The 8,772-nt window shown below is 49.3% G+C and overlaps 1 non-coding gene across 1 annotated transcript; it reads right to left on the bottom strand.

Moving 5' to 3' along the window:
- Positions 1 to 1,790: 1,790 nt before the first annotated feature.
- TRNAS-GCU lies at positions 1,791 to 1,878 on the bottom strand. Its single transcript has one exon. It is a non-coding gene; the product is annotated as a tRNA-Ser (tRNA).
- Positions 1,879 to 8,772: the final 6,894 nt, after the last annotated feature.

The raw sequence follows: 8,772 nt of genomic DNA on the forward strand, positions 1-8,772 counted from the left end.
CTTTCACATTGGTAAGTAAAATCCTGGTGAAGACATCACGAGCAATGACACGACGACATCATCTCCACTTCGTAGCCCATCGGTCTTCATTCATTGAAGCCAGGGCATTGACTGACTTTCAGCGATCGCTATAAGAAAGACATAAAAAAAGTTCTCCTAAACCTGTTCCTTTCCGTTACTACTACTTGGAATTGGAAGTCTAGGAGCAGGACTAACCTTTTTCTTTCGTTTAAATAAAGTCGCCCGGGACCACGTTACTATTGTTTCTTTCTCCTCCTTCATATTTACCTTTTCTATTTTTGCCAATAAATGATGAGCTACAAAAGGATTCATTTTTTTTCGTGTCACAGCTGATTACTCCTTTTTTTTTCTTTTTAAAGAGTGGCATTCTATGTCCAATATCTCGATCGAAGTATGGAGGTCAAAATAAATAGAATAATGATGAATGAAAAAAAGAGAAAAATCCTTTAGCTGGATAAGGGGCGGATGTAGCCAAGTGGATCAAGGCAGTGGATTGTGAATCCACCATGCTAACTGGTCATTACCTTCGACCCTGTTGCCGTTTGAGTCATTCAGAAACTTTATTATGTTCTTCTTTTTTCTCCGTTGCAAAATGATGAAAGAAGCTCGTATTTCGGTCTCCATGGCGGAGCCAATTAGCCCTTCCTCTTTGCAGCCATTAATCCGAGTGCAAACTCTCTCAATTAAGTGTTGGAAGCAGTCGCTCCTATCCACTCCTACCAGGGAGGGGAGCCCCAAGTATTTGTCAGTGAGCGATTCGGTGACAATATTCCGCAGGTTGCATACCTCTTGTCTGTCCCCCCTATCTGTCTAAGGGTCCTTGGTAAAACTCTCTTCATTGAAGGCAGTACGTGGGTATCCATCTTATCTACGGTCTGCGGGTCATCCACATGACCAAAACAAAGGGTACGAAAGCAGTGAAACCGATATATCTGTTGAAGGCGATCCCACCGGTCCTATTTATTAAGTTGCAATGGCGAGTATCTTTGGACCCCAAAGAGTTGTTTTACCCTGAAACGGATATCTTTGTATCTTTTTTTCTTTATTGTTATTTCTAACTCATATTTATGAGATAATAAAATATGGCAAAAGCTATACCAAAAATTGGTTCACGTAAGAAAGTGCGTATTGGTTTACGTAGGAATGCACGTTTTAGTTTACGGAAGAGTGCGAGTTACCCTTTTTTATTTATAGTATGGAAATGCATTCATTTTCTTTGCATCGATTGTGATCCGCAATACTATCGGAGTAAAAAAAGGGATCTAAGGAAGAATGTAGGCTAAACTTTTTGATTTTAGTAACAAGTAAATATTTTGTTTGGAGGTAAGAAACTTGCGATATTGAGGGGATAAACACCAACTAATCAAGAGACATGAGATAATCCAGAAAGCAATTGATCATGATCAAATTTGTAAGCCCACTTGGATATTGAGCATTTACCCATAAGAATAGGATTCTTTTTAATGATGAGTCATTATATACCATAATTCAATTATGGATCTTCCGCGGTCTTATTTCTTTTATTCTTGCTCGAGCCGGATGCTTACTCTCAAACTTTTTGTTTATACAGTAGTAATATTTTTTGTTTCCCTATTTATCTTTGGATTCTTATCTAATGACCCAGGACGGAATCCTGGGCGCGAGGAGTAAAAATTCCATTTTTTTTTTATTTTTTCTTACAAATTGGATTTGGTTCGTACATTTATCTATGAGCAAATCCGGGGGTCAGAATTCCTTCCAATTTGAAAGTCCAAAATGATCCGAGGGAGCGGAAAGAGAGGGATTCGAACCCTCGGTACAAAAAAATTGTACAACGGATTAGCAATCCGCCGCTTTAGTCCACTCAGCCATCTCTCCTCGTTCCAAATCAAAAGGTTTACGTGATATGATAGAGACAAGAAATAAGGATGAGATTGGTTTGTTTTTGGGGTTGAACGTGAGTTGTTGTTTATTCCATAAACCCTAGGTACATATTTATAGTCCAGCAGACTCTCTAATGCGGGCGTGCACCAAACCGTGCACGAGACAAACTCTAACTTCTAAATCGATACAATCTATTATGCTAAGATACACGGGCTTAACTAGCCCAAATTCTCCGTGCAAGGCCGCTTCATCGATCTTCCATATATAATCTTCCAAGCCCATCTTGATCGCGGCCCACCTCCTGATCGCGGTTAAATCCCGGTGATAACACATGCCCCCTGGTTTTGGAAATGGTATTTCCAAAATCATTACGCTCCCGTCGGGTCATGTCGTGGCGTAACCGTCGCAAGATCCGTCGCTATGATGACTTGCCTTCTCAACTTCTCCGCGTGATTTGGCAGTCTTTTCTCTTTCTTTCAAACACCACTTCCTCGGAAACCGCCGTGGCATTGAATTTTCACCATCTCCCTTTTATTTAACCGCTATGAACAGCTTCTGCCCGCATCCTCGCATTAGCAGTCCAAAACCCTCCCCGCACCATCATGCCTTCTTCCTCCTCGGCCCCATCGGACCCCTCCAGCCAGCTCCTCCACGTCCCGCGAGCCGACGCCGGAGCACAACCCGGCCGGCGGTCCATGCGGCCAATACCCGCCGCGCCATTGCGGCCGGGGAGGAGTCGGACCATGACTTCTCCATCCGGTCCGAGGACGACCAGTCCCTCGACGGACGGGGAGAGCGACCTCCGTTTCCTCGCCGACGGGGAACCGGAGGAGGAGAGCGATGACGATCGCTTCTCCTGGGACGACTTCACCTCCTCCGAGGGGGTGATGGAGGAAGAAGAGGAGGAGGAGGACGATGACGACGATGACTCCCTCGAGGGCTACCCACCAGCGAAGCGCCTTCGCATGTGGTGGGATGACGACAGCAGCGACGACGAAGACGGGGATGAGGCCCCCATGGAGGGCTACGGGAGTAGTGACGAGGAGCCCATCGGCAGCAGTGCCGATGAGAGCTCGGAGGATGACGATGAGGGCAATGACGGCCCGTAGATAGGACCTCTGTCATAGGGTCAGTAGTAGTAGATGGGGCAATGTATCCCCTCGTATTTCCTTCTGAGAGCAATTCAGCTCTTTATGTAAGAAATCCCGCCTATCAATGAAGAACTGTTCCCCACTTTGATTTTGCCGATTTCTTCTGAGTTTGATTGAGCCGATTTGCCTCTCCTACTGACCTTGCCGATTTGCCCTCTTCACCAATGTGTAATGAGCCGATAACAACGCATCGGTCCTTCAACGAGCAATCTACCGGGCCCGTTGCCCCCGAGTCTCAGCCAATGCAAAACGGAGACGAGGATACGCGCATGAACCGTGTAGACCTGGGCCTGATCGCGTGTGGGGAAGTTCCTTATGCAGCGTCAGCCGATTTGAACACAAATCGGCTTCTCTGAGCGGAAAGCCTTCAAGGTGAGCTGCCCCCAAGCTCTTACTCGAGGCGAGAATGTGCCACAGCCGATCCTCTTTCTTCCTCTGACAGCCGATAATCTTTCGTTTCAGCTGCACTAGCCCTACGATTGGAAATCCTGGATTTGGTGAAGGCTTGATAATCCTCGCACAACTAGAGTCGATGGCTACACATCGGCTGTTTCTTGATTCTGAAGTCGATGTCTGCTGCATCGGCTGTGCTCGAAAATTTTCGAAATTTTTTTTTTTAGCCGACCTGTGCATCGGCCCCCATATTTCAATACCCATCAACAAAAGATGAGATGCTTCTGTTGCATATCCTCGTATTTTCATATACCCGGTGCTCCCCGAGCCGATTCTCGTCAAGAAAATTGATGGTATCGGCTCCGTTGGATAACATGTTGAACCCGTGTAGAAAGGTAGGTGAGGATAATTTTGGCCGATTGCTGGAATCGGCCTCCACGTTGCTTGCTCGTTGAAGGTTTTGTAAGTTCCCTTCGTAAATTTTTTTGGGGCCGATCACAAGGATCAGCCTCTCCTGGTTTGCCCATTGGTTTGATCTTGCTACTTGGTCAGGCTGGATGAAACCAACCCAACCTCTGACTTGATGCGCCTGCTGTCGTCCACCTTGAGTGCTCCGTAGAGTCGTGGAGCGCTACACTCTGTCGGCAAGACGAGTACCATGTTTGTGCCAGCCGATGTCTCATCATCGGCTTTCCTCTGTTTAGGGCGCCACTCCATTTTCCGTGGACGACCCTCTTCATCCAGGGTTCGCCGAACCTTTGCAGCCAGATCAGGCCGTGCCTTTCTTAGCGTATGCAGGTACAACCTTTCGGCTTCCTCCAGGCCGCGCAATCGCTGAACCCTGCGCTTCTGGGAACGGCCGAGTCCGTCAGGGCACCACCTTGGCCGGTGGTACCTGTCTTCTTCCACTTCTCCCTCGTCTTCTGAATCTTCAAGATCTGCCCAACGAGGTGACTCAGCGCGTTTGCTTTGTGGCGGGAGAGGCCCTAAGCGCTTGAACACAGACACGTTGGCTGCCTCCTTCTTTTTCTGATTGCATTCTGGGCAATTGCCGATCGTGGGCAATCGGCTCATTCCTGAATCCCAGCAGTGTCTGAAGAAGGGGCAGTCCCAGTGTCTGGTGTTGTCATCTTGCTCCCTGGATGCTTCCGTGGCACAGCGCTCGTGCTCCTCCTCATCGCGATTCTGCCGACGATGTCTTCTGGCTTCTCTAGCCAAACGATCTTCTCTATCATCGTAATTGGGTCGTCGGCGTTGGTCATACTGGCTAACATATTTGTTGAGGAGGTGATATGAGAGGGGTCGCTGATATCTTATATTCTTCCCCTCTCCCTCTGTGACATAGCGCTTGCTATCATGATAGAGCCGATCGCGTGGAGCGGCCTCCTCCGTGTCCTTGCTATGAGAGCAGCTGCCCTCATCTCCATCTTTGCCAGAGTGGTTTCCAGGTCCTACCATGTTGATGCCGAACGAGGGACCCGGCTGGCAACCTTCAGGGTAGATGATTTCTACCATGTTAACGGCGGGGAAGGGTTGGGTGTCGACCTTCATGGCGTATTGGTTGAAAATTAGCCGCCCCTTCTCTATCGCCGCTTGGATGTGCTGACGCCACACCCGGCAGTCGTTGGTGGCATGGGAAAGCGAGTTGTGGAACTTGCAGTACGGCTTTCCGTTTAGCTCTTTCGCCGTGGGGAACTTGAGACCTTCAAGAACCGTCAACCGTTTCTCCTTGAGCAGGAGGTCGAAGATTTGTTCGGTCTTGGTCACGTCAAAATCAAATCCCCCGGGCGGCCCCGGTGGCTTTACCCATTTGCAGGCCACGGGGTTCCCCCCGAGTCCACTCAGCCCATCGCTATCTCTTGGCCTCCCGCGGGCACTTCATCCTCCTCCGTATCGACCATGACTACCGCACGCTTGAACTTGTCTTGGTACAGGTCGGGGTGGCGCTGTTCATATGCCGATAGTTTCGAACCATGTGCGCCGGCGAGGGATAATCTGCTTGGGAGGCCATGTCCTTGAGCCGTGTTGCAAGGCCTGCTACCGCCAACTCGATCGCTTCCTTTTCAGCTTATACGAACCGAATAACATCGGTTCCTAAGATTCCCGAAGCGCTGGATGTATTCCGTCACCGTTTCCCCGCGCTTCGACGTAGTTGTGCTAGATCGGCAATGCCGTACTCGGAAGCTTCTGAATGGTATTGCATATGGAACTGTTCTTCCAATTGCTTCCAAGACCGGATGGAGTTCGCCGGTAGAGAGGTGTACCATCCAAAAGCCAATCCCGTGAGGGACCGTGAAAAGAGCCTCACGCGTAGCTGATCCGACACCGAAGCCGGTCCTAGTTGAGCCAAATATCGGCCGACGTGCTCGATGGAGCCGGAGCCATCCGATCCACCGAATTTGGAGAAGTCGTGGAGCCGATATTTAGGTGGCAGCGGGATCATCTCGTAATCGTCGTGGTACGGCTTGGAATAGCCGATCGCCCTTCTTTTCGGCATCATGCCGAACCGGTCTCTCGCATGGTACCGATCTGATCCGCCGTGCTGGCCGTAGGAGTTGCACTCCGAAGATTCGCCGGGGTGGCGTACTTGGCCTCGCCACGTTTGCTTTTCCAGCTCCGAGCCAGCCTGCAGGAGCTGGGCTCGGGAGTTTCGTCGGTGTGGCGTATTTAGTTAGCCACGTCCGCTCTGTCGCCGACGTTCCTCCTCGTCTTCGCCGGAGTCCCCGATGTTGTGGCCTGGTTTGTGAGTGCCCAGCCACCACAATCCGGCACATACATGCACGCGTATCCATGAGGGATCTCCTTAGGCGCCTCCATTAAGAACCGGTAGTCACCGGGGTCGCCACCAATTCCGTAGACGAGGAATGCCGGTGTAGTCGGCACTTCAGCAGTGTGCTGCCAACGCAAATGGCAGCGGTGGACGGGACCGGAATGGCAATTCTCCTTGATGAGTCCCGAGAGCTGGTCCCGACGGCGAGTACCGGTGGCTCATGATCTCTCGGATCACGCGCAGGCGACACGCTCCAGCGCGTTGACCAAGTTCTCAGAGTGGCGGTGTAGCGAGTGAGCCACCAGGTAGTTGATCTCCTGCCGCAGACCCCTGGTGCGTTCCTCCGACGAGGTAGAGAAGTCTATCCCATCGAGTGCACCTTCTGGTGAGAACCCCTTCCATCCGATGCCACCGGAACGGGTTCTCCGAAAAGAGCCGATGAGGTCGGCTTCGAGGGTAGCCTTGATCTCGTTGTATTGCTTCTTGAGGTCGTCGAGCAGATCCTCGTAGGTGACCGGCGTGCCGTCCGCCATCTCAGATGTAGATGGCGATGTGGTTGATGTAGACGATTGTCCCACCGGGCGTGCCGAATGTGTTGACTCGCCAAAACCCACCGGCGGGCAGCGGCCTTGTCAACACCGTAGAGCCGGGGGAGCCTAGAGCTGCGGCTGGCCGAGACCCCTCCGAGCGACGGCCCGCAATGCTCTTCTCGGTCACACGCGGCGTTGCGAAGTGCAAGGGCGTGCCACCCGACCTATACCTGGTCGGGAAGGTGATGAGGTTGCCTCGCTTAGTTTCCCGCAGGGCATACATGTAAACGTTAAATACGAGCCTCGATCGGCTCTCGGGTTATCCCGTGAATCGGCTCAAAGAGCCGATCCACCCATGATCCGTACGGGGTGCACGAATACTTGGTGGTCCCGCTTGATCAAGATGAAGCTAATGAGATCTACGACGATTTAGGGTTTTCACCGCATAACCGGATCATCCTACTCCAGGTTGGGCCTTGCGGCCACGCACGGTGCTCGTAAGCCGATCCTAAACAAGGCCAAAAACCAACATGAAGTTGATCCTAGGAACATCCCGTTTAGGACTTGCGAACGCCACCCTACGTGCCACCGGATCCTCCCCCCATTGTAAGGCCAAACTATTGCAGATATTAAACTAATCCTTGTAGAACAAGGAGCAATCGTAACGGATCAGATCTACTAAATAATGATCAAGCGGGTGCCGCCCCCACACCTGAGATAGGCGTGAGGACGGCTAGATATGCAAGGGTTGCACTACGTAAGCATGCTTAAACGAAGAACAATGCTAACCCTAACACATCTAATGATAACTACGTTGCTCGCCATCAAAAACGCTTCAAGTACGAGCAACGCATGAACAACGTGGGCTTGTGCTGCCTAGATCGCAAGATGCGATCTAGGCAGCATGTCGCTTACCCGATAGAAACCCTCGAGATGAAGGAGTTGGCGATGCGCCGAGATTGGTTTGTTTTTGGGGTTGAACGTGAGTTGTTGTTTATTCCATAAACCCTAGGTACATATTTATAGTCCAGCGGACTCTCTAATGCGGGCGTGCACCAAACCGTGCACGAGACAAACTCTAACTTCTAAATCGATACAATCTATTATGCTAAGATACACGGGCTTAACTAGCCCAAATTCTCCGTGCAAGGCCGCTTCATCGATCTTCCATATATAATCTTCCAAGCCCATCTTGATCGCGGCCCACCTCCTGATCGCGGTTAAATCCTGGTGATAACAGTACTCTTTGTCAACATATCAGCTACAGATCTTAAAGCAGCAATACCATGTCTTTTATAAAGTACAGCCTTGAGATATTTACTGTTTGATGAAAGCAATGGTCTAGGTTGACGGCTATGAGAAGATGCATCAGAAGAAATATCGAAGTTTTTGTGGGCCTCACTTCTAATGAAGATTGCTTCATCACAACCGCATTCGATAATAATGCAAAAAGAGTTAAACGATGAACTATGCAAACATTTATCATGCAATGTAGATATAAGATAATAACAAGTTGCATAAATAAGACAATGTATGGAACTTGTACTAAGCACAAACTTACATCATAATGTTGCACAATGGTCGCTACAGATCCTTTTTTGGCGACTATCTTCTAATGATGACTGCTTCATTAAAACTGCATTCTGGTAACATTGCAAACATAGTTACAACAATTAACTATTCAAACATGTATTACGCAATGTAGAGATCAGATAACAGCATGTAGCAGAAATAAGCACAAGATAAGATAAGATGCATGTACTAAGCACATACTGGCTCGCTGCAGGTCCTTCTCTTGCGTGCACTAGTCGTGGTCAACATGCCCGTCATTTTAGGTTCAGCCATCAAGTGAAATGCTAATCCTCCCCGCTCCATTGTCCTTAATCTGTGTTTAGATATCACATTTAAGACCAAGTCAGCTGGTTTCAAATAACAAAAAACTTGAGCTGCCAAATGAATAAGCCAATATTTACCAGATATCAGATTAAAACCAACTAGATGTTGCTTTGCATGAGATACGAATTTCATACATTCAGATTTAGAG

Source organism: Lolium rigidum, chromosome 1 (genome assembly GCF_022539505.1).
Source record: "Lolium rigidum isolate FL_2022 chromosome 1, APGP_CSIRO_Lrig_0.1, whole genome shotgun sequence".
Taxonomy (NCBI): Eukaryota; Viridiplantae; Streptophyta; class Magnoliopsida; order Poales; family Poaceae; genus Lolium; species Lolium rigidum.